Here is a 25,671-nt window from a genome sequence, read left to right as displayed (position 1 = left end):
TCCTAGCCAGAGGTGCTGTCCTTACCCAGAAATCTGGATCCAGAACGAAGCCAGCTCCAGGTAGCGCAAAAACCCCACCCCCGGTTGCCCCAAAGGATCAGTGCACAGTGACCGGCGTGTGTGAATGAAGAGATCCCTCAGAATGGCGTCCCTTTGGTTTTGGGGGGCAGAGGAGAGCCGTGAGCTGGCTCTTAAAGATCTCGGGATGTTAGACATGGGCCCTGTCGGCACACTGGGCTGCGAGGTCCCCCACCCCCACGGACCCCACTCGGGAAGCACAGCTTGGCCTCGGCGCTGCCCTCCTAGGGCACTTTCGGTGGTGGGAGTCAAATTCAGCCTTCTTGGCTAAGCACTGCTAAGAAAGATTCTGGGTCCCTGATTTCAGCATTTGTAGGGGTGTCCTTGGTGTGAGGGCAGGAGGAGTTTGTCACCCCTTGTCTGTCTACCTGGCAGTAGGGCAGAGATGATGAGTCCCGGAGGACCAGGTATGGTGCTGCCCCTGCCTGCTGCAGGCCTGAGTTCTGGGGCTTTCTCCAACAGTGCGACCGGGCGTGGGCCACAGTCCTGCTCATGCTCCGCTTGGGGGCAGAGCATGCCAGGGGCTTGATCCGAAGATCCAGCTGGAATTTGGGGAGCCCCAGGACCCCTCTTGTCATGCCCCTGCACTTCTCTCGTTTACTCCTGAGCACTGTCTGATTTTCTCTGCCCTGCCTGGGTGGCATTGTTTCCAGAGTGTCCTGGGCACCCTCCCCTGCAGCCTGATTCAGGATGGCGTGAGCAGGCAGGACTAGGAACCCTGCAAGTGGGGCCTGGCCCCTCGGGCTCCCGCCCTGAGAGCAGGCAGCCCTCCCTGGGCTCGACCCTTCCGACACCTACAACACAGGCTCTTTTAGATAGCGTTTTTCATGCATTAATTAGTAATGGTGGCGGTCCCAGGTGACTAATAAGTTAAAGAAAGAACTAGTGTGAGTGAATTTTTTTTAAAGGTCATTTGACTCTAGGAAAACCTTTTTTTAAAAAGCATTTTGTAGAAATGTTCAATGGCAAAGTAAAACGTAAAGTATTAAGTGGTTTTTACTATAGTGAACAAATTGCCCCTCTTTATACCGTTTATGTCTTCATCCACTGCGTGTAGCCAGATACGTCTGTCTACCAAATGCTCTGCCCGCCGAAAGACGACGCGTCCTCCACGAGACCGCAGGGCCGTGGGGCGGTGACCCTCCTGGAGGAGGGGCAGGGCCGTCACGCAGAGTCGCAGGGGCCCTCCATCCGCTCGGGAAACGCAGCCCCAGCTCTGCCTCTGTCCCCAGACGTCTTTTCACTTAGAATGTGGTTTAAAGACGAGATTCACCCACCGAAGGGTGAATTCACAGCGCTGCTTGCTTGTGAATTCCACGTTTGAGACCTGCGTGCTGGTGGAAAAGAAAGAGAAAAAGGATATCTTAATCCAATTTCTGGGCTGCGCTGACCCCAAATTGAGCTAAATTTCCATTAATAACCTGACCTGGAAACGCTCCCAGCGTTCTGAGGGAGCGGGGAACCTGCAGGCATGGCGTGCAGGCTTCAGGGAGGCCCCCAGCGATTCTCTCTCGAGCCAGGCGTCCAGCCTGGACCATCAATGCCCGAGAGAAAAGGTTCCGAGAGAGCGGCCGGTGGGAGTTGGGGTTCGGGGGCAGTGTCTGGGAGTAGCCGGTGGGGTGCCTCGAGTGAGTGGGCGACCCGTGAAGTAAGGACTGAGGATGGCAGCAGGCACCCCAAAGGCAGGCAGCCACCCCCCACCTCCCCGTTCCCCGCCGCTGTCAGCCCTGGCTGGGTCTTGGGGGGCGGGGGAGGGGGAGGTGCTCAGCATCCCGGCCCCGGCCCCGGCGGCCGTGAGCGGAGAAGCTGGAGTTGCAGCAGAGCAGAGTGTCTGACAGCACAGGAGCTGCCTGCCTGCGCCGCGGGTCCCCTGGGTGACTCGGCCCCCTCCCTGGGAGGGGTGCGTCTGACCTACTCGGGGGCAGCCAGGACCGGAGAGGGGAGGTTCTCGAGTGTGCACCCACGTGCGTACTTCAGAGGCCCCAGAGCGGACGTCAGAGCCGATCGAGAATTTGGGAGGGGTGGGGGAGGAAGAGCACCAGCGCTAGGAGGCCACAGGGACTGTCACCCACGTGGCTGCTGCCGTCTGTGTCCCTGGAGCGGCGTTGCAGGGGGGAGGGGGCTTCTGAGGGGGAGGACCCTGTCCTCAGCAAGTCAGCTGCCGGGTGGCGTGCGCTGGGGCCTGGGGCCGGCCCGTGTCTGCAGGACCTCGGCACCTGCTGGGTTCCCTGGACGCACAGGGCTGACCCACGGGGTGGGACGGCATGAGGGACCCTCCCCAGCCTGCCTGGGCACCCCCTGGGCTGCAGCCGTGGTCCTGACTGCTCTGAATATTCATCAAGTTCTTCCCGGTCGAGCAGGGATGCTGCGGGACTTGGCAGAGAAGTGCTGTCAGCTCTGTCTTCAAGTCCCTTCCCAGACGGAGGGCCCGGCCCCAGGTGGCGGCTCTGCCAGCCTCCCAGGAGCCCTCCAGGGCTGACTGGGACCATACCGGGTCGCGATGATCTTGTCCCCCATCGTTTGGTCATGCCGTCCGTCGGCTGTGACAGAAGGTAAACACGGTCCAGTTTATACGGAGCGTTTTGTCGTCATGACCTCTGGATGCCTTTTAAGCCTCAGGTATCTGCTGTGTTGAGGACATCCCGTCAGGTTATTGACGAAGAGCACTCAGTCTGCTGTCCACCTGCCCTCTGGCATTAAACTTAAAATAATCTGAACTAAAAAGTTAATCTACATAGGCCTTAAAATTACTCTACGTACACCTCTGCCCTTTGGTGTCTGGAAAAGTCAGTTCCCAGTTTGCAGGCTCTGCAGGACGGCCGGTATCCCCTTGGCGTGGCGGGACTGCAGCCCTGTTCATACTGGCTGATTCGGTTTGACACACATCCCGGCACCATCCCAAGTTGATCCTGCAGTTGGCAGGAGCATGTGTGTCATTACTGGTCAAGGCTGTTCCCTCCGCAAAGTACCTCATGGCATCCGGGCCCAGGTGGGAAGGACGGGCGGCCAGTCTGCATCCCAGGTGCTGATCCAGTGTGACCCGACCTCCCCCTCCCCCAGCGATGGCCCCTGGCTCTGGTCAGCTGCAGACCCCACGGAGGTTTCAGACAGCACGTACCCTTACGTCGTCCCACGGGAAAAGCCTCTGACGAATGAGGGGGGCCGGGAAATGCAGCGGAGCGGAGAGCAGCCTCCGAGGACGGCAGGGAGGGGGGCGCGGCACAGCCTCCGGGAAGGGCTGTCTCTGCAGCGCCCAGGCCCCACCGCCCAGGGTGTGTGGGATGAAGGGCGAAGATTCGCAGGTGTGGGGGGGTGCAGTGGGGCCCAGGTGAGAGGTGAGGGTGAGGGATGGGCGCTTGGAATGTGGCTGAGGGACAGCCCACCCTGGGTCACCTGCTTTACAAATGTCTAGGAAAGAAACCAACCCTCCTCCCAACTCGGAGCAGTGGGGTTTCCCACTGAGGATCAGTGGAATGACCTATGACAGTGGTGGACATGTCCGTACCCACGGAGACGACTGCGGGGTGGCAGGGGGTGCACAGCGCCCACCCCCACCCCCAACCCCGGGAGGGTGTCTGCTGCTCCCTGTCCCTGCTGTGCTGCAGAGTGGGCGTCTGGCCCGCCTGGGAGCCCTCGAGCGGTGACCAGGCTCAGCCTCGCGGGGAAGGCCTGGGGGGCGCCTCGTGCGGGGGGAGACGGCCAAGGAAGCCCCTTGTCGGGGTCCTCGAGCCCCGCTGAGGCGCTGGGCGGGTGCAGGGCTGGGGGACGGCCACGGTGTCCTGCGTTTCCACTGTGAGCAAAGACCCTGCCCGCCCTGCCCGGCGTGGCATGGGGGGGCATCTCCGGGCACGCAGAGAAGTGGTTTGTGTGGCTGGAGGTCAACGTGGATCTCTCTTAAGACGCGGTGACCCCGCAGTTTCAGAGACACGTTTCTTTCACAAATGATGATTTAAAAAACTACACGAAGTCTGATTTTCTGAAGAGCTGAACCACATGCTCTGGGGGCCGCATCCTAGAAGCTGGTTGGGGAAGGGCAGGCCGGAACCTTCCGGTTTAGTTTGAAAAGCCCGGTCTCCCTTCTTCCCTGTGGCCCCGCGGCGAGAGCCTTCCACGGCCGCCGCGCCGTTTGCACGCAGAAACAATACGGTAAGTGGCCCCTCATCTAACCCAAAAGAACTTCCGCCCGGAAGACACCAAAAGTAGTGACACTTCATTTTCTAAGTCATCTGGAGCCAACAAAAGTCCCTGGGAATGGGGTGAGCTTTGTGTACTGGGTTAGGGGTTTGCCGCCGTTTACAAAGCTCCGAGTAGTGGCAAGGACTCCGTAGAATGTGAGTTGTGTCTCATCTGGGGACAAACACCTTGTCCTGGGGACTTGAGTGTGTTTACCTGCCTGTGGTTGGCACAGACTATTGTCCTGAGAGCTTCTGTTTCTCCTGCCGATTTTCTTACTCATCTGCGGCATTCCGTCAAAAATTCAGGAATCCACATGTGCGTGACCAGTTATACGCGGGCAAGTAATTCTTTGTGGGGTATGCCAGAGCTCTACGGCTTTGTTTGACAAATACTGCATGAGGACCCCCTGCGTTCTAGGGCCACAGGTCCAACAAACAGGACAAAGTCCCCGCCCTAACAGTGCTGTCGTCTCGGCTAGGCGTGGAGGTGGGGTGGCCGTAAGAAGAATAAACACATAAAACGTTTCCAAGCCGAGTGCTGGCGAGAGTGATGGAGAATTGGAAGGCAGCATCGAGGGACAGGGTGTAGTTTTCAGTGGGGTGATCAGGGGCCCCAGAAAGAAAATGGCCTCGGAGAGCCCAGAGGAGAGGCCTGAGCTGGGGACAGCCTGGCCAGCTCCCCACGCGGCGAGCGGACCGCAAGGGCTGCCGTCCTCCGTGTGTGCAGGAGTCTGTACGCTGACCCCGAGCAGCTCCGCCTGATTCCATGCCGCGCCGGTTGTCATGGAGATGCCGAGAGAGGAGGATTTCCCGCCCTCCGAGTGAGTAGCCCCATCCCATGAGTGCACAGCCCTAACTGCCCCTTCCCTAATTGGCACCCCTGTACTATTTTCTTTGGCTGAGAAAATTCTTGTAAATGTATATTTAATGTGGTGTTGAAAATGGTCTTTTTTTTTTTTTTTTTTTTTACCCCCCTCCCCTAAAGATCATCAAATCTCTGGGGATCTTTCAAAATCTGGAGGTGATCTCCCTGGTCCTATTATTCTGTTCTGTTTTTGCTCTTTTATTTGTGTATTTTTTAAAGACCTAATTGTGGATTATTTTTTTCTCCCTTCCATGAATCCCAGCTAAGGAACTAAAGTGGAAGGTTGGCTTCTGGCTCTCGCTGTAGCAGATGGGATAATTCTACAGGTGATTGCCCCGGGGGTCTGGAAGGGAGAAAGGAAGGCGCTGTTAGACTAACACAGCTCTGCTATTGACTAACGGTGCAGTGTTGCCTGGTCTTGCCCCCCCAAAACAGACACAGATTTGCTACTCTATTTGTTTTATAAAATATGCATTGATAGCAGCACCAAAATGCTGAATGACAAGTGACCTCCTCCGGAACACGCCTGGTATGCACTGGGCCGGCTTGCCAGTGTTTCTCAGAGACTTGGTTGATTCTAATTCAGTAGGATTTTTAACCCCTAGGTTTAAAAATCTTGCTTGGAAAGTCCATGTTATTCTCGTTAACATCAATGAGTTTTTCACATATCCAAATATCTTATATCGTGCTTTGAGAATCGAAGCCTGCCCTGCTTCTAAAAACGGGGGATCTCGCCGTATCCACTGGAGTTTTGCAGTGATTTGACATGTCCTGGAAGAAATTATCTTTCAAGAAAGTAAGTTCAGTTGATTGAAATGAAATTAACTCCACATTTCTGTGTCATAATTTATTAACCTGATTGGCTTGCTGAATTCCAGCCTCTTGTTTACAAACATCCCGAGGCCTGCGTGCCCCCCCCACCCACCCCCGCTCGGGGAACTCAAATGCTTTTTTTCCCTCCCATAGCTTCGGAACCCAACCACGATGCTGAAAATTTCCCCCGTAGACTACCGTCAGTGGGTAGCCTTCGAGAGTCTCCGTGCGTGCCTGTAATTCCCTGCGTATGTTTTAGCCCCGTCCCTAGCCTAGGTACCATTTCGTGTTAACATAGTCGTTTGGATTTTGCAGTTACCCCAATAACAAAAATCCTTCATTTTGATGATTTCATGTCCTTGTTTCAGAAAATACTTGGCCTCGGCTGTTCCTGCCTGGCTTGTTTTCCAAACGCGTTTGCTCGGAGACAGAACAGCCCCTCCCCGGGTCAGCAGCGTCGCGGGGTAGGGTTCTCAGCCAGCCTCTCCCGAGACCACAGGCCATCGCGCTCGCTCATCAGAAGAGAGCCGGACGTCACATATCCTGCCTGTTAGTTCCAAGGCTGCTGGCATTATTTATTTAACGATGAATGAGTGTATGAAATTTTGTAGAGCAGCTTCAGCCCTAAAATATTCCATGAGTAGCTACCAAGACAGCTTTTTTTTTTTTGAAACGGTATTAAACTTCAGAAAGTGTTCTAATGTTAATAGACTGACACATGAAAAACTAAGTAAAAATAAAATTTGAATTGAACTGAAGCCCCACTTAAAGAGGCAGCCTTCTACACTGAGTCCTGGCAGGACACACAGCGCGTGAAGTTACTGCCTGGCGTTTGCCTGCGAGGGGGCGTAGGGCGGTCGTCCAAATGCCCCTCTGCCCCTCTCTGGCGTCCTGAGCTGCTAGAAGGGGATGTCCCGTGTCGCCCTGCATCCCCTGCAGGGGGAGGGATCTTTGCGCGCCTTTGGTTCTCTTCTCCTAACGCAGTGAACAGCCCCGTTGTGCGGCGTTTGGTTTTTCCGCTTCTGATTCCAGCCGTTTGCCTTTGTCGGGACTAAGTCCGTAGTTTCTTCCTCCTTTCTCCTCTTTCACTTTCGCCCGGTTCTGATTTCTCGTTGCGCTGCCAATGGTGGTTTCATTTCTGAGCACTCATTTATTAATCCTTCTTTCTAGTTTCCCAGCACACGTGCTGCTGCAAATCATTTTGCAGTTAAAATACCGCGTTGGCCTTCCCGCCGTCCCGAGCCGCGCCCGGGGCTGAGGCCCGGCTGAGCATCTCGGGGAGGAAGGAAACATCGCTCCTGCCCTTAGGACGCTGCTTCCTCCCTCAAACTCGAGATTTCAAGAACTGTCGAGCAGCAGCGCAGGGAGGACCCCGCTCCTCGGGCCGAGTCAGTGGGGCCGTGGGCTGAGAAGGGCGCCTGTCCCTCCTGCGAGCCTGCGCGTCCCGGTCAGCGTGCATAGAGGCAGGTCGCCTCTGCCATCACCTGAGCCGGTGCCCTCTCTCTGTCTGGCCTCCGCGCCGCGTTCCCATGCTGTGAAATCCGTGCCCATGCTCCGGCTACAGGAACGACCAACCCCTCAGAAATGTGCGGAGACTTGAGGAAAGGCCTCTTCTGCTCACGAGGAGGAAGCTCCCCCCGCCCCACCACCAGGAGTGTGCATCGCCGGAGCAAGAATGTCTCTTTCCGGGGCATGCCTGTGTGTCGATGTTGGTTTTTACAATGCTTTTCTTTTCTTTGACTTAAATTTTTAAAGTAACTCAAGTTATTTTAAGGACATCAAATCCTGTACTTGTAGTACAGGAATAAAATCTTTCTTTTCCAGAGGCAATTAGTCTTAGTCTTTTGCAATGAAACCCTGTAAATCTGTTCCTATTGTTTTAAATATGCTTTCCTGTTCTTACCTGCCTTTACCATAAAATACACGGGATAGCCTTCCGTGAGTGGGACGCTAACTCCATAATTTATCATAGGCCTTCCATCGCTGCACGTTGCTCCATGCTGTGGATTACTGTAATTTAATAACCCTTCCCACTTTGAGTGGGAATTTAAGTTTATTTGCAACTTTCTGTGCTTTTACAATCTTAGGAACGTCGATGTGTGTCTGTATTTCTGTAATATATGCAAGGATTTCTGTGGGATAGACTTCCAGAAGGAGAATTGCTAGGTCAAAGAGAGCATGAACATTTAAATTTTGGTGGACACAGCCCTTCAGAAGGATGTGCCAGTCTACACCCCAGCAATAATAAAAGGTTATTCTCCACATTTCCGTGGTACCTATTGAGGTCATGTACCTTTTTATATTTATTGACCAGTTGTATTCTTCTCTCCTTTGATTTACCTATTCAACATTTTTGCTTTTTCCCATTGTTTTTATTTTGATAACTTTTTCTTACAGTATATTAGTCCTTTGTCTGAAAACTTATAAATATTTTATTCTAGTCTCTTCTTTTAGCTGTTTGATGGTATCTTTTAAGGCATGTTGTAGTTTTAAATTGTTCCATAGCCCAATCTAATCTCCTTTTTTTGGAGCTTGAGTTTCGAATCTTGCTTTGAAAGGTCATCAGAGTGCTCCAAGATTGCAAAACCTGTTATCTTTTGTGTATGGTTTTGTTCTTGTATTTTCAGTTTATTGGGGATTTGCTGTTGTGTGGTCTGAGAAGTGATCTAACATAATGTTCTTCTACATAAATAGTATGTTTTCCACACCACTTAGCCATAGGATTTCTTGTCATCTACCCTCCTAACTGGAATGTCCACTTGGTTTTCCCTGAACCTCCATGTATGTGGGTCTAGACAGAGGCTCTGTTCTGTCCCATTGCTTGGTTTGTTCCTTAGTGAGCCAGCTCTTTTCTGCTAATAAAGGTGGCTCTACAGATAGTTTTATATGTAATAAGATACGTATTTTCTCATTCTTTTTTTTTTTAAGTTTACTTGGCAGGGGAACACAGGAGGAAGAATAGAATGTAAAGGATATGCACCATAGTCTGACAGGTTAGGAACAATCTAACCAAAAATGGGGAGAGTAGACTAAGGTGTTCTGGACTGCCTGGGGGCAAAGGAAACTGTTTCAAACCAACAGACTGGGAAGTAAGGCTTAGGTAAGGAAAAAAGGGAATAGGGCACCCAACTGTCCCAGCTTGCCGGCCACTGAGGGAGCTCCCAGGTTGTGGGGCCTTTGGTTTCAATACTGGGAGCACCCCAGTTCAGCTGGAGCCTGTGGGTGTCTCTAGATGATGCATAAAAGATATACGTGCAAAGGTAACCACTGGAATAGAACCATAGCCCAAATATGGAAGAACCTGAAAGGAAAAACAACAAAGCAAAGGGAGACACAGTAATAATGAATGCAAGAATGACAACATAACCTGACAAAGTTGAAGCCATATCCATGAATGTCAAGGGGTTTACCTTGCCTATGAAAATGAAGAGATTTCATGTTAGCTTGAAGGCAAGATCCTCTCTGCACGTGTGAGCAGCACACCTGAAACAGTGGTTCAGAGAGGGGAAAGGGAGGATGGATGGACAGCGATTGATCAGGCCCAGGAACCCACAGGGAAGCGAGAGCTGCCGTCCTGGGGCTGGACCGAGTAGAAATCGGGCCATAAAGTCATCATCCAAGACCAAGTAGTAGGACACTTTAGAGAATGCTAAAAGTCACAAACCAAAAACCATATAAAATTATATAAAGCCCGAACTATAGCATATGCAAATAAAACACAAACACTGAAATGTTAAGAGACTGTAACACTGGTCAAGTGGCTACAAGTGAGAAGTGATGTAGGAGACCCAATCAACATATCTAATCATGGATATATATTGAAATGTGTTCCCTGAGAATACATTGACACGTGTGGTTACCTAAGAGAACGTCCTTTCCTTAGGAAACAAGATGCGTGATGTACCCAATCAACTCTTAAATGGTTCACACAAAATTAAATCATAACGTATGTGAGGGGAGAGGGAGACATAAAACAGTAGCAAGATGTTAAAAACGGGAATCTGGGTAAAGAATATATAAACATTCTGTGTTCTTGTATAACTTTTCCGTAAGTTTGAAGTATTTGAAAGAAACTTTTTAAATAATGAAGAAATCTATTTAAATGTTCTTGCTCCTGTATTTTTTTTACATGATTTTAGAATCCACTTGCCCCCTTTTACTTTTTAAAAATCCAGTTACAATTTTGATTTGGAGTATGTTCACTACGTTAATTTGGGATCACAATGAATTTTTATGTTAATATTGAGAAAATTTTCATCTTTCTGATATTTTTCTTTCCAGAAGCAACATGCTATGTTTTTTCACTTATTCAGTACTTGCTTTTTATGTCCTTCATAAAATTTTATACTTTTACTCATAAAATTCTTTTATATTTTTTGCTAAGTTTAGTTGCATATATTTCTTAATGTTTATAAATGAGCTTTTTAACTCATTGAAATTACTAATTGGTTATTGCCAACATATGGAAAAAGCTATTGAATCTTGTGTTTCGCCATTCTACTGAATTCTCTTATTCTAACAGTTTAATTTTCTCAAATAATATCTGGAAATAATGACAATTTGGCTTTTTCTTCCATATATATATATATATATATATATATATATATATATATATATATATATATATATATATATTCTTTGTCATTCATTGACCAGAATCTTGACAGCAATGCTAAGAGTGTAGTGATAATATCGTCGTGATATGCCTACAGGAACTGTTCTAGAAGTTTGTGTTCCCCGTGTTTGCTACTTATGAAATGTAAGATGTTAATTAATCAGTGATTGCTGAAGTTCTTGATCAATCTCCACAACTGGGAAACATTTGTGATTTACCGAAAACCATCATATGCTGAATGTAGCCTAACCCTACATGATGGAGATACACTCTGACTGTGATATTGCCAAAGTGTCCCCAATTTCTGACAGTGTATCTGTCTTGGGAATCAGATTTTTGGAGTGGCACCCATTCTTTTTAATCATTCTTGTTGTGACGAAGATAATACACATGGAGGGAAGGGCACGCAATGAATATTTGAGTGACCACGGTGCAAATGGGAAAGTAACGCGGGGCAGCTCCTCAGGAGCCTGCTTTGTACTCCTTTTCCATTGCCTGGTGCCGAGACTCCCAGAGGAAACTCCTAATCTGATTTTTCTGGTGATCGGTTTCTGGCATTGTAGTTTTATCACCTAAGCACGCATCCCTCAACACCATGGTTTTGTTTTGCTTGTGTATCTTTGTCAACTGCTTATAAAATAAATAGTGTATTGTGTATGTCATATATTCCTTCGTTTCATGCTTTTATTCGATATTACAACCGTAAGGCTCAACCACACAGTTGCGTGTCACCATAGTTTGTTTTCGTTGTTGTGTAGGAGCCTTTGTCACCGTTTCTCTTTCACTGTTCACGGACATTTGGTGGTTGCAGTTCTCTTGGTATGACTAGCGATGCCCCTGTGGTCAACCCTGGAAGTCGGCCGATGCACATGTGTGTGATGTCTGCTGGGCACGTCCTGACACTGGAGTTGGTAGCCATGGGTGTAGGCATAACTGTCTTTTGCAGGTAACGCCAAACAGTTTCCAAATGTGGTTAAATCTGTTTAACTCCCATCAGCAGTTTCTGAGATTTCCTATTGCTCCATGCTGGAGGCGAAGTTTGATATTATAAGCTGCTTAACTTTAGCCATTCTTGTGTTTGTGTTCATGGATCTCGTTGTGGTTTTAGTTTACATTTCTGGAACGGCTAATGTGATTGAACATACTTTCATGTGGCTATTTGCCATTTGTTCTTTCTTGAAATGTCCATACTTGAGTTTCTTCTATTTTTCTATTGAGTTGTCTTTTACTATTTTATATAGAAGTTCTTTATATATTCTGGATATGAATCCTTTGGCCGTGTATGTTGAAAATATCTCCACTCTGTGGCCTGCCTTTCATTCTTTTAGTTGTCTGATCAGAAGATTTTAATATTAAGGTAGTTGGGATTTTATCAATCTTTTTGTTTATGATTAATATATTTTGTCGTGTTTAAGAAGTCTTTTCTCCCCCATAAGAGCATGAAGATATTCTCCTATATTTTCTAGAACAGAGGTTGGCAAAATTTTTCTGTAAAGGACTAAATAGTTAATACTTTAGACCAGGCACCCTCAAACTACGGCCCGCAGGCCACATGCTGGTGTTTTTGCCCGTTTGTTTTTTTTACTTCAAAATAAGATATGTGCAGTGTGCATAGGAATTTGTTCATAGATTTTTTTTAAAACTATAGTCCGGCCCTCCAACGGTCTGAGGGACAGTGAACTAGCCCCCTGTTTAAAAAGTTTGAGGACCCCTGCTTTAGACTTTGTGGGCCACATCGGGTCTCTGTTACAGATGCATCTATTTGTTTTAATAACCTTTAGAATTATAAAAACCATGCTTAGCAGAGTTGGTCTGCAGGCTGTAGTTTGGTTATTCCTGTTGTTAGAAGTTAGTTATTTGCTGTCGCATTTAGAGCTGTAATACAGTTGCAGTTGCTTTGGTTTTTTGTCATTTTGGTTTCTAGCATAAAGTAGAGGCAACATCTAAATGCACGTTTGTTCATTCCTCGGGGCGTCCACTCTCTCCCGCGTCTGTGCAGTGACCCCTTCGTCACAAAGCAAATGAGCCTGCTTCTGAGTTGTCTGTTCCCTTTAGTGGCCTATATTTGTTTGTTCTGCCCCCATCCCACGCCATCTCAATTATTGTAGCTTTATAACAGATTTTTATATCTAGACGAGAACGTGCTTCATTGCCTCTTTTTACAGCCGTCTTGATTATTCTTGGCCAAGACGCTTCCATTAGCATATGAATTTCTGAATTAGTTTGTCACATTTCAGAGTAGTTAAAAAAATTATTTTTGAATTGAGATTTGACTAACTCTATAAGTTGCTCTGAGAACTCACATCTTCACAATTTTGAGTCAAATCAGTGAACATGTTGTGTTTTTCCATTTATTAAGGTTATCTTCATTTTTCTCAATCCATAGCTTTTTTCCTACAAAAGTCTCACATTTTGTAGGATTTATTAGGTCAATGATATATTGAAACATATATGATCTATTAGAAATAGTATGCATTTATCAATTTTCAGTGTGTCCTTAAATGTTTGTTGGAGTACACTGCTGAAAGCATATTGGTTTGCACTTTTCTTTATAAGAACATTTTTAAATGGTAGGACATGTCAGGTCTCCCAATTTTTTGATCCTTTTTTTTTAAATCAACTTATTTTAATTGACTTATTTTGTTTGACTCATCACTCTGGCTAGGAACTTCACTACAATGTTAAATATAAGTGATAAGAGCAGAAATATCTTATTCTTTATGCTTTAGGGAGCAAGAATTCAACCTTTTTTTTCCTTCCTCCTCATTTTTTCTTTTTAAGAGATTGGATTTTGCTATGTTGCCCAGACTGGCCTCAAACTCCTGAACCTATGGAATCTTCTAACCTCAGCCTCCCACTGCACCCAACTTCATTCTCCGTTATTCCTGATGAGTCTTCTGGCTGGATGTTTATCAATTTTATTCATCCTCCTAAAGATCACATTTCTGGTTTTATTGCTTTTTCTCTTGTTTTTCTGTCTTCTAGTTCATAAATTTTCTCTATGATCTCAATCCACAGATATAATTTTATTTGAGCATTTTTATTACTTTGAAGGCATTTATAATAAAATTCTAGTAGATTTCTTCTCTGATGTTTTCCCTTTAGCATGGTATTACACTGAAAACTGAAAAATTTTCAGTTAAAGATTAGGTGGAAGTTTTTCAGTTGTACAGTTAAAAAGATTTTGAAATATTGAAATTTCCTTTGTACTTGCTTTGGTATTTTCTCCCCTCCCCCTACCACCACAGAGGGGGTTGGGGGGGAACCCCTGCTAGAAAAGTAGTTTTGTCCTCAGAAATTATATCCCCTGTAGTTTGTGGGAATGGAGATCTTGGAAAGCATATGAAGCATTTCTTATGACATTTCTTATGACTCAAATGTTATTTATTATCACAATTATTTTACTGTATTTTAAGCTTATAGGAACTGTTTTGCCTTGTAAGTTTAGGTTGAGTTTATTAAAAAATTACAGGTCTGCAGCAAAAGCTGATTTACAAAGCTATTTAGTGTTTGCTAGAAATAGATGAAGGAAGTTGTTCTGATTTAGAAAAATGTCAATATCAACCATGAACTATAAAAGTTACAATAAAATTTTACCACCACTGCTAATCCATCGAAGTGTTTTGTGATAGACTATGTCAGGATATCTGGCCTTAGTTTCTGAGGAAATTTCACAGACCTGGTTATGGTTGAGTCCATGAGTACAAATGAAGGACACTGTTGATTACATTCTTTCAATAACACATGATAGATTTAAATATTTTCTGCAGAGTACCTGCTAATAGATAATATAATGAATAACCATAAACCTTATGTTTTAATAAGCTTTGTCAATTTGTCCATCTAATCCTTTTTCTACTTCACATATTTTTTATAACCATCAATTGTAACACATCTTAGCAGATTCCACTTCAGGTGGTACTGAATAAGGGTCTTCTCATTTTTTAAAAAATCCTTTCTTCGAAAATATTCTTGCCATGACCATAATTTGTCAACACTTGATCTAGCTTTCAACATAAGAAATTACAAAGAGAAGAGAAAATATTAAACCCAAACCAAGAGAAGAAAGGCCATAATGAACAGAGATTAATGAAATTGGAAACCAAAAAAAAAGTCTGTGGAAAATCAAAGAGACCAATAGCTTCTTTCAATTTTGAAGAAATCAGTGAAAATGATAAAATTCTAACCAGTCTGAGACAGAGACACACAAATTACCCAAATATGTATAAAAAGGGGAAATCAGTACAGATCCTACAGATATTAAGATTAAGATATAATAGGGAATATTATAAGCAATTATGATGCCAATAAATGTGATAAATTAAATGTAATGGACAGAATCATTGAAAGATAAACTACCAAAGCTCTCAGGAATGAGTACCTTAATTGCTATGGTGGTTGTATAACTGCATATGTCAGTACTCATTGGACTGTGCATCTATAAAGGGTGAATTTTATAGTATATAAAATTTACCTAAATATACTTGACTTTAAAATATTGTTTAATGCAGTCAGTTATTCATTTGATTTACACAGAGATTTACCACTTTTATTCTCTTCATCCTTTCTGTGCCTCTAACTTTCCTTCCATGATAGTTTTTCTTCTGCCTGAAGAATACCTTTTAAGCAATGGCAAGCTAAAGCCAGCTCATAGTGCCTCAGAAGAGGCAGTTCTTTAATTTACAAGAATTTTATGAGCTGGTTGTAAAACACTCATTACTAAAAATTACATACATTTATAGTTAAATACATTACATTTGGAAAGGTAACACGTACTCAAAATTCATCCCTTCCAATTATTTTACTGCTATACCTGCCTTTGAGGCCATTGTTATGATGGTGTACTATTGAGAATCTTGTCATCTATACACTCAATGCTATCACATGGGTAGCTTGAAGTCAGCCCTAGTAGAGGTATTTATACTACAAAAATTAGCAAATGCTATTATTTGGAGCTTTATTTATTTGATTATATAGGCCAAGATCTGTACACTATGCCGTGGGGCTGAACATCTTATTTTTTCTGGTAAAGTTGTATGGTAACAGGGCCCCCACCGTTCTATTTGTGTCTTATCTTTGGCTGCTCTCACACCTAACTAGTGGTCCAGTTGTTGTGACTGAGACTATATGGCCCATAAAATGTGAAATCTTTATGCTAGCTGGCACTTTGAGAAAATATTTGCCAACCACTGGTCTGTAGTTAAGAATGTGATGATGAAGATGTCACTAATGCTCATTAATTTTAAAGAGCATCACGTATGTGTTACATTTTGAACAGCACAAAAAAATTTAAACATTCTTCCAGTAGTTAACATTATTATCTGATTCTGCAAAGAAGTCACTCGTGTCATTGCCAAGCACCTGAAGTTCTGACATACGTCTTCAACGGCTTCACCTTCATCTTGTTAGCATTCGTGCAGACACACGTTTGTCAGTTGCAACTGCAGGTTGGGTACGTACACAGGAGCTTGGCAAATACCAACAAAAGCACTCTGAGAATCGGTTGGCTCTATGGAATTTATAATGAGAAGTATTGATTATTTTACTATTTGTAAACTGTGCTTCATGTCCTTTGTATCAGTAAAATTTGTTTTTTAAAAAATGCACACATACTCGGAACACTTAGTCTAGAAGGTCAATTAAACATTTATTAGCACACTGTTACCCTTAAGTATTTTCTTTCATGTGGGATTGCCAGTGTGGAATTCTGTTTTGGAGTTCCTCCCAAAAAAAATGTTTTAATTTTACCTTTAAGTAATACTGCTTGCTCCTTGGGCTACAGTTCTAGTTTGCGGTTACTTTGTTTGGAATCCAGAGTTACTGTGCCCTTCCCCCAGGCCTCAGTCGTAGTTCTTGAGTCAGCTGGCAGGGTGACCGTGGCTGCTTTGAAGTAATGTCTTTTGCTCTAGATTGAGATTTGACTAGGTGTAGACACCGTTTTTTGTTTGTTTGTTTGTTTGTTTTTATCCTGATTTAAAATCATAGGGCTTCCTGGATCAATAGCTTGATGTCTTTCAGTGGTTTTAGAACATTTTCATCTCTTATCTCGTCACATATTGCCGTGGCATCGTTCTCTGACGCCTCCCTCTGTGAGCCCGCTACAGTCTGGTGCACGTCACCGTGTGTGCCAAGTCTCTTGTCCTCCACTATTCCCCATTATTTTGTGTCTCTCCGATCCGTTGCATGTATTTCTCCTGACAGTTCACTAATTTTCTTTTCTACTGTGCCTGATTGGGCTTTGAACCCATTCATAGAATATATTATTTCAGTAATTTATTTCTCAATTCTAGTATTTCCATTTTTGAAAATACTTCACAATCCTTTTTTGAGTTTTGCAGTTTGGCCTTTTTCAACTTCAGCGTAGCACAAAGCACGGTTATGTTACGTTCCAGCATCTGGAATCCCTGTGATCTGTTTCTAGCCTTTGCTTCTGCTGGTTTTTGTTGTTGTTGTCTTATCTCCTTGTGTGTCTGGTTATTTTTTTATTTTACGCCGTATTGTTACCTTTGACAACTTGTACGTAGAATTGGCGTCCTGCCTGGGAGGTGTTTCCTTCCTCCAGCAGCGCTTGGGGGCACTGGCAGTCTGGTCCCAGCTCATCGTAGTCTTGGGAACTAGCGTGATGGGTGCGGAGCTGGGAATCCTCGGAGCTTTGGCCTCGTGACGGCTCCCTTCACTCCTACAGGGTGGACGTTCAGACTCGGCCCCGAGATAATGGGGGTCACCGGGCCCTGCAGGGCGGTCTCTGCCCCTCTCGGGGACCGCTGCTGCTGCTTCCCCGGGAGGAGCGGCCCCTGTGCTGCCCTTTCCTCTTGCACCCTGGCCTGGGGTTGTCACCGTGTGCTCCTCTGCTGTGTGTGGTCCACCAGTTCCTCAAAGCTGCCTTAAAAATCTCACAATCCTGACTTAAGAGAACAAAAAGTCCTTTCATATTAAAAACAAGCACACAAAACCCCCACTCCTCTTCCAGCCCTGCCCACCTCCCATCTCCCTCCGGGGAGCATGGAGCATTTCTCTGCTCTGGCAGGATGTCACGTGGCAGACGCCCACCCACCCCAAACTTCAGGTTGTTCTTTGTCCCTTGTCTTCCTCACTGGTGAGCCCAGCTGACGCGTGCTTAAGCCCCGGACCAGGCCGACGTCCGCCCCTGCCTCGGTCTTCTGTTGCATCTTGGGGGAGGTGGGCAAGGTCCAGGGGCCGGGCCCGTGGTTCCAGCCCAGACTGGCTTGGAGCCAGTGCGGAGGGTACACCTTCTCTTGGGCTGGACATGTTAGTTGAAGAAATCACCACTGTATATTTTCAAATTAGTGGGAAAAGTGAAAGTCTGATGGGATATGTAAATTTTTAGATGCCAACCCTATATGAAATCAGCTTTTGTGTGCTATTTAATATGAATTTAAACATGTTTACTAAATATGATTTATGTTAAAATCTCAGTGGAAGCTTGCGGGAAAAGCCAGACCTTTTTGCCAAACCTAATCCTTTACATGTAACTCTTCTGCTTAAATATTTTAAAGTATTGATTTAAAGCAGCAGTGTGGTTACTTCTGTCCGGGTTTATAAGATCAACGGAACTTTAAGTGCTGGAGACCTGTGCACAGCAGCGGTTTGGGCTGTGAGGGAGGGCAGTGCCCCGATTCCTCTGACTTGACCGTCTTTAATACATGTGAAGTTGTCTCCGCTATCCTTTTTTATTAAACTAAATGCAGGAGTTCTTCGATGTCACCATATGATGCTTAAGACATATTGCTTTGGGGACCAAAGTCGTCCAATTTAGTAACTGCTCAAATGCTTTTTTACTCCAATTCCGAGGCTACTCATTGCTTAAAATAAGCGTAAACTCCACAGTGACTGTCATTTTGAAGCAGTGCTACCACAGTGGTGACGTTTCTAAGCCGCACGCATCGGGGTGGGGACCAGATTCGCCTGCCGCGCGTCGGTTGTTGTCTCTCGGGGTCTGCCGGGTCTGCCCTGCGTGGTCGGAGTCCGCCCCGTTGCTGGCTCCGGCTGGCCTCTGAGCGTCCTTTGCCCGGCGGCCCCGTGCTTGGCTTTGGGAGCGGGGCCGTTGGTGGAAACGCAGACGGGTTTCTCTTTAGCTACCCAGGTGCCGAAACAGAATGCAATCCTAGAAGGTGAAAAACGTTTCCAAAATAAAAACAAAAGACGATTTTCTAGGAAGCCTGGGAAAACCTCGGTGGCTTTGGTCCTCTCGTGACACGGGTCCAGGGGCCGGCTGAGCAGCTGGGATGCCCCCAGGGTTAGCACCCCCTGGGCTCTGTCCCGAAGGACCTCGTTTCATAGGTACTCCAGGGGCCGAGTCTTTCGTGGTGCGCTGGGAACTCGGCAGCGGGGTGAAGATGGGTCTCCCTGCCTGCCTGGAGTCCACGGTCCCGTGGGGGAGGGTGATGTTGGACACCTAGTGAGCAGGGAAGCTCCCCACTGTGGCTGAGGGGCGGACCGCCCGGGAGAAGCACCAGGCGTCATGAGAACCTGTACCCCAGGGGTCAGAGGAGGCCTCCTTGAGCAGCGGCCCTTGAATGGGATCTGAGCCACACGAAGGGCGTGCACAAGGGCACCGGCACGTGTGAAGTGTGACGTGGGACCTCATGGTACACCCGGGAGGACGTCTGGAGGAGGGCCTGTGAGTCCTGTGCAGCGTAGCAGGGCGGAGCTCAGCGAGGGCCAGGCGGGGGCAGGGGACCCACACACCGGAGGCTCCTGTGGCCCTGGGGCGCCGCTCGGATGGAGGAGCCAGGGGCCACCACGATGGGGCTTTAGCCCCGTCCCCCGGGCTGGAGCGAGGAGAAGGCGTTGGATTAGGGGAGGTCGGGCAGTTACTGGGCCGTCGGAGTGGTCTGGGCAGGCCGTGGGGGAGTTTGGACCAGTGGGCAGGCGGTGACTCCAGCGATGTGCAGGAGGGACAGGCTCAAGAGAGAGCTGGGGTCGAAAGCAAGCGCGTTGTGATCGCATGGGGAGGCGGATCACAGGAGCAGCAGCAGGGTGGCAGGAGGGGCCGCGTGCCTGCGTATGCAAGCACAGCACCGAGTCCCCGTCAGAATGGGTAATGGCAGGAGACCGGCCGGGAGTGGTGGGGACGGCGGCTCCGGTGTTGGCCTGCTCTTCTGAGGCCCATGCGACCAACCAGCACACGGGTGGGATCAGTACAGGTCAGATGGGGGACTCGAGAGCCGTCCAGCTCTTGGCCACTATTCCCTAGGAGGAGAGCGTCAGGGAAGGGGAGGATGGCCCACGTCAGAGCGGGATGAAGGGCAGTGGTGTCTGCAGGGACAGCAGTGTCAGCCTGGAGGAACGTCCGGGGAAGGGGGCACCGTTTCCCTGCCGCAGCCAGCCGCCACTCTCCTCGCCACGCCACGCTGGTCCCCTTCCCTGGAGCCGAGACTTGGTGGGATTCAGGGGCAGGCACTGCTTTGTCGTGGCCTCTGCAAGGTCCTGGCCCCGTGGCATTGCTGAGTCACCGTGGCCTGGCACACAGCAGCTCGTGTGAGGGACTGTGGAGGCTGAGAGCCGGGGCTGCCTGGAGGGGAGGACTTCCCGGCCCCCAAGGATGTCTGAAGAGAGGAGCAAGCACAGCAGGCCCTCCTCCCTCTACATGGCAGGGGCTCCCTGCGAAGGTCCCCGTGGAAGTGGCTGGAATGGCGTGGCGGTGCCTTGGGGAGGGACCAGCCACACCAGGCTCTGTATGTGCTGTTGCTGGCAGCTGGAGTTACGTTCTGTTTAACGGGACATACCCATTTGATGATTATAATCACTTTCAAATTGATAAACAGATTATTTTAAATAAAAGAAACCAAACAACCAAAGAGACCAAATAAAAGCATGGCTCTTCTGCAGAAGAAAGCACATGAGGAAAGGACATTTTCTGTCTCACTGGGAATTTCTGGGCGAATGTGCAGACAGTCGCATGCGTCCGGAGCGTGGAAGTGCGGCGGTCCCGCGCGCAGCGCCACCCCGTCTCGGTGCAGAGAGCACGTTCTGTGGAGCATCGGACAACAAGGAACAGACGGTGGCCGTCCAGCGTGCATGCTTCTTTTGGATAAAAACATGGAGAAAGTAGAGTCCTCAGTCAGAGTCCTCGAGGTCCTCATCTTGGTGAGTCTGAAGCGGTGGCCCTCTCGCCAGTAGCAGGTCGAGCTACCAAAGCCGTTCCCACCGTCGGCGTCTTGGCAATAACTGCCACCGAGGACGGAGTGGCCGATTCTGCGGCCCTGGGCACGGCGTGTGGTCTCTGCCGGTCCAGGGGAAACGGCAGAGCTTCGTGGCACGGATTGATGGTGGTTGCTTTATATGAAACACATGTTTTTAAAGACACATTCCGTGCCCGTGTTTTTTTCAGGATTATGGTGTTTGCTTTGTATTTTGCCTTAGTGACTTATAATTTCCTATTTATAATTTTTAATTTTTATAGAATCTTTGTTCAGTGACAAAGTCCCACTGTGTTGTCCCCCATGCTGGAATACAAAGTCCCGATCATAGCTCACGATAACCCTGAATTCCCGGGTTGCAGTGATTCTCCTGCCTCAGCCTCCCAGCTAGGGCTGGGATCATAGGTGTGCACCACCATGGCTGGCTAACTGTTTTTTCCATTGCTTTTAGAGATAGGGTCTTGCTATGTTGCCCAGGCTGGCCTCGAACTCCTGGCCTCGGTGATCCTCCTGCTTCAGCCTCTTGAGTCGCTGAGATTACAGGCATGAGCCACCACACCTGGCCTACTTGTAATTATTTTTAACAATCTCATGTACACCATTTTCTCTCTGAATTGACTCGAGCTGGGCTATGCCACACCTGTTAGGTTTTCCTGGTTCCCGAGGTTGCCCCGTAAATCAGCAAATCCCTGACTTCTCTCCTGATCTGGGCACAGTAGAGAAGAGCCAGCCTCGGGATTTTGCAGCCACGCCCCGTCTCTCTGGTCCTCTGAAAGGGGAGCCGTGACAAGTTGCCGAGCAAGGCCCAGACCTGGTGGCGAGGAAAGGAAAACCGCACGCCAGCCGAGATCGGGGACCTGCCGTTCCACGCGGTCTCCCTGTGGCTGCGCCTCTCCTCCCCGGGCCCCGCCTGACATGCAGTCTCGACACGGTGCCTGTCTCCTGGTCCCTGCTCTGACACCAGTCGCGGCCTTGTCTTGCCCAGTGTGCTCCTGGAACTGTCGCCGCACACCGAAACGCTCCTGTCCGCTGGGCAGAGGCGCTGGCCTCATCGGGGCCACCTGCTGCAGAGACCAGGGCCGGCGGGGGAGGGGAGGGGAAGGCACAGGCCACCCTGGCTGCCGCCGGCACCACCAAGAGCCAGGCCAGCTTCCCGGGACACCTGCGTCACCACCAACGACGTAGCACCGCCGCTTCCGATGGGGCCGGGCGGTTGCCGTGAGCGGAGTGGCGATAAATTCGGATTCTTTTGGTGCCTGCGGGTCATTACCGGCATGACAGCAGCTGGCCGTGAGGTCATAGAGCTGCCTTGGCAGGTCGTGGGTACGAATCCTGCGGTAACGGCGGAGGCCTGCCCAGCATCCTCCTTTGTTACCGTCAAGCGTCGGCGAAAATCCAGCAGAGGAAGCTCAAGAAAAGCGCAGGGCGAGGGCTCCGTGCAGGAAGCTGCCGTGTTGAATTCTGCGCGGGAGGGAGAAGGGTTCCTGGGTGACTGTTTGAGGGACCCGGGACCGTGCAGCTCTGTGTCTCGGGGCTCACAGGGACGGTGCTGGCGTCGGCCTGCCCTCGTCTCTGCGCCTGGAGTTCTGCATGTGCACGCCCCGGCCAGGGCTGCCCCTGGAGGGACGCTTGCTACGGCTGTGCCGCCCCGGCCCGCTCCGAGCAGGAGTGGGTGTCGGAGTGCTGTCACCAGGGAGACGCAGGGGGCCCGCCGGGCTAGCGTGGCTGCCCTGCCTCGTGGGGGGCTACGGTGGGACGCCCATCACCTCCTGTTACTTCAGGGGCAAGGCAGAGACCTGCAGCCTACCAGGTCTCTGGGAACAAGATCTGGGGAACTCGGCTTGGATTGGACCGTGTTAGAGCTGGGTCCTTTACTCCAAGACCCTTTGAGGAGTGTGTCATGGCATCTCGCAGTGTCATCTGACCCATGAGCGTCTTTGTCCCAAACCCATGGGAAGGAACATCTGTGGGCTTCCAGGAGCTTGCAGTTTGAGAAATGCTGGTGTGTTTCAACGGGGATGTATACAACTAAGAAAGCAAACACAATATTTATAGGATGTTTCTTTAAACAATACAGTCTTCTTAACACTGAGCATCTTGAGTGAAGTAACAGGATGTCGCTTGGGGAGTTTGAAGTTGGGACGTACCATGGTGGTGTTCTGCATTGGGCATTATGGTCACCGGCAAACCCGAGCTCTGTTTGCAATCCTTTAATGAAAGATTTTTTTTTTTTTTTTCAGCACTGGAACGTTGAGGGCTCTCAGCCACCTTATTTGAGCTCACTGCATCGAAACCAAAACGTTAGTCGTATCATAGGAAACAAAACTAATACCCTCCTTGGCGAGTCCCAGCTAGACACTTTGCACACGCCAGACCACAGTTACAAAGAGAACTCCTGTGTACTTCGTGGGGATATAAAAATGTCACAAAATTAAAAGCAATTTTTCCAAAATTACCGTGGCCGAGCAGATCATTCCGCTCTCCGTTATACCATAGGGATCCTCGTCCCACAGCTGACGCGCAGGGGCTGGGACGTCCGCGATGTGGCGAGGCGGCAGGCGGCAGGGCTGCCGTGCGCGGCGCGGTTCAGCAGCAAGCAGGCGCAGCCTGTCGCAGACCTCGTGCCTTCTCCTCGTTCGTATCCTATCGATTTGTGACAGCGATTACATGCTATTGTAGAACAAGGAAGAGGGTTTTTTTTTTCTAACTGACTTGTAGACTTTCTGTGAATTTTCATTAAGATTGGCGAATTGTACAAGCTGAGGAAAGTCCAGACAAGCTGGTTAAGAGCTACTGGCGCGTAGGCCAGGCTGAGTTTGAATTTCATTTCTTCGGCATGATTTCGGGCCCCAGCACTGGACTGTAGTGGTGTTGTAAGAGAGCCCCCTCTCCGGGCTGCGGCGGACTGTGGTAATTGCTGGAAGGAAAAACCACCTCCTCCTGGGCACCTGTGCTCAGTTACCCGTTGGCATTGAGACACCCGGGCGTGGGAGGCAGGGCTGGGCAGGCTGTGTGCCGCAATGTCTCGTTGCTGCTCGTTCCTTCCTACCAGAACGTTCTAGCACAAACTCGCTGACGCTGAACTAGTCTTAGCCATACGTCTGGAAATTGTTTATCCCCGGCTCCAGCACACGAGTGTAGGGAGGACGTGTCCAGTGGCCAGAGCCTTCTCGGGCCTCCTAGGGGTCGTGTTGTTGCTCACAAGCCCTTGGCTCCGTCTCCCCTCCATCTGCAGTGGGGGGACTCACCTGCGCCTTTCAGGACGGCAACACCCCAGGGCTCTCCTCCCTGCCGCTCTGCTTTGTGGCCACGCGATAGGATTTTCCCAGTCTTTTCTCCCCGGCAGGCATCCGCATTCTGCCCTTTAACCCCGGTGATGCCAGGATGTTTTCTTCCGGAGTGAGGGACGTGTTTGCTTTGGGATTGAGCAGTGGGCGTGGTTTCCTGTGCCGTAGCCCGACCAGTGACAAGTGTCCTCTTCTCTGGGGCTTTCTTGGCCCGGAAGACCTCTTTCTTGTTTTGACTGTTGACTCTTTCTTTGCTTATTTTTAATGTTTTCAGACGTCTCTGGGGGGATGTGTCTGCGGCACCTTGTGCACTGCAGATACACGCCAGTGTCACTGAACTCACCACCCTATGGTGGCATCGTAAGTATTTGAGATGGAGCATAAATTCTATTTTTAGATACCTTTGCGATCCGTAGTGTGTTTCTTCCTTACGTCAGGTTTTCCCGGTGTGCCCCGGAGGCACGCCCAGCCTCCTGTCCCGTAGAGGCAGAGCGTCCTGCAGGGACTCGTGCGCTCTCCGACAGGCTGGGCTGGATGACGGCACAGGTGGCCGTTCAGCGCCGAGAGGAGATTATCCGTCCTGAAAATTCATCAGAATAAGAGAATTCCAGAAGGATCAATAACATGTATTATTACTGTAAAAAATATGCAGTACTTTAAAAAAAAATTATGTTCCTAAACTTCTGCAGAAGACCCGGTACAGAGACAAGGAAGAAACAAGTCGGACTGGGAGAAAATACAGTTGACCCTTGAACCACACGAGTTTGAACTCCGAGGGTCCGCTTGAACACGGATTTTTTTTTTTTTTTTAAGCAAAAGGATCAAAAATTCAGTATTCAGAGTACAAAATCTGTGTGGCGTGTATGGAGAGCCAGCTTTCCACACACACGGTCCACAGGGCCGACCGTGGGACTCGGGTGTGCACGGGTTTTGGTGCATGCAGGGTCCCGGAACCAGCCCCCTCCTCCTAACGCAAGGGGGGGACGGCTGTACTTGCAAATCCCACATCTGACACGGGACTGTGTTCAGAGCACAAACGCGCTAAGCTCAGCAGTAAGAAGACGAACCTCTCGCTAAGAAGAGATTTGAACAGGCCCTCCACCCAGGAAGGGTGCGGGTGTGGCGGTAAGCACCGTGGGAAGGGATCGCCGTGAGCCGGTAGGGAAATGGAGCCCGCAGCCCCGGCACGCCAGCACCGCACACCCGCCCAGAGAGACGGCGCAGCGACTGCCTGCGGGTGGCGCACCCCGGCTCCTCGCGGCCCGGCGGCCGCTCCGAAGGCTGCCGTCCACGCGGACGCTGTGCGCACGGCCGCGGCAGATTTCCTTGTAATTGCCCCGAATTGGAGACGACTCGGACGTCTGCCCGAAGACGTCAGATAACACTGTGGCCCCTCCATAAAATGGAATATTTTTAATAAAAATGGGAAAAAAAAAAAAAAAAAAAAACAACTCCGTGAACCGTTGATGTCACTTGGATGGATCTACAGGGCATTGTGCCATTGTGCCGAGCTGGGGAAGCCAACCCTGAAGGTGCGGTTTTATCTGCCTGACTCTGTAAACGGCAAGCCGACGAGGACGGGGATGAGACCGGTGGCCAGCGGGGACCAGGATGAGGATAGGATGTCACTTGCGGGAGCAGCAGCGCTGGGACCGTCCGTGCAACGGCACGGCTC

General features: G+C 49.0%; 1 protein-coding gene across 2 annotated transcripts in view; it reads left to right on the top strand.

Moving 5' to 3' along the window:
* MGMT (O-6-methylguanine-DNA methyltransferase) overlaps positions 1-25,671 on the top strand; it is a 273,767-nt gene that overhangs the window by 181,566 nt on the left and 66,530 nt on the right. The window lies entirely within an intron of this gene.

The sequence above is a fragment of the Microcebus murinus genome, chromosome 14 (genome assembly GCF_040939455.1).
Source record: "Microcebus murinus isolate Inina chromosome 14, M.murinus_Inina_mat1.0, whole genome shotgun sequence".
Taxonomy (NCBI): Eukaryota; Metazoa; Chordata; class Mammalia; order Primates; family Cheirogaleidae; genus Microcebus; species Microcebus murinus.
Note: the sequence above shows the minus strand (reverse complement) of the source record. Positions and strands in the feature narration are given on the sequence as shown.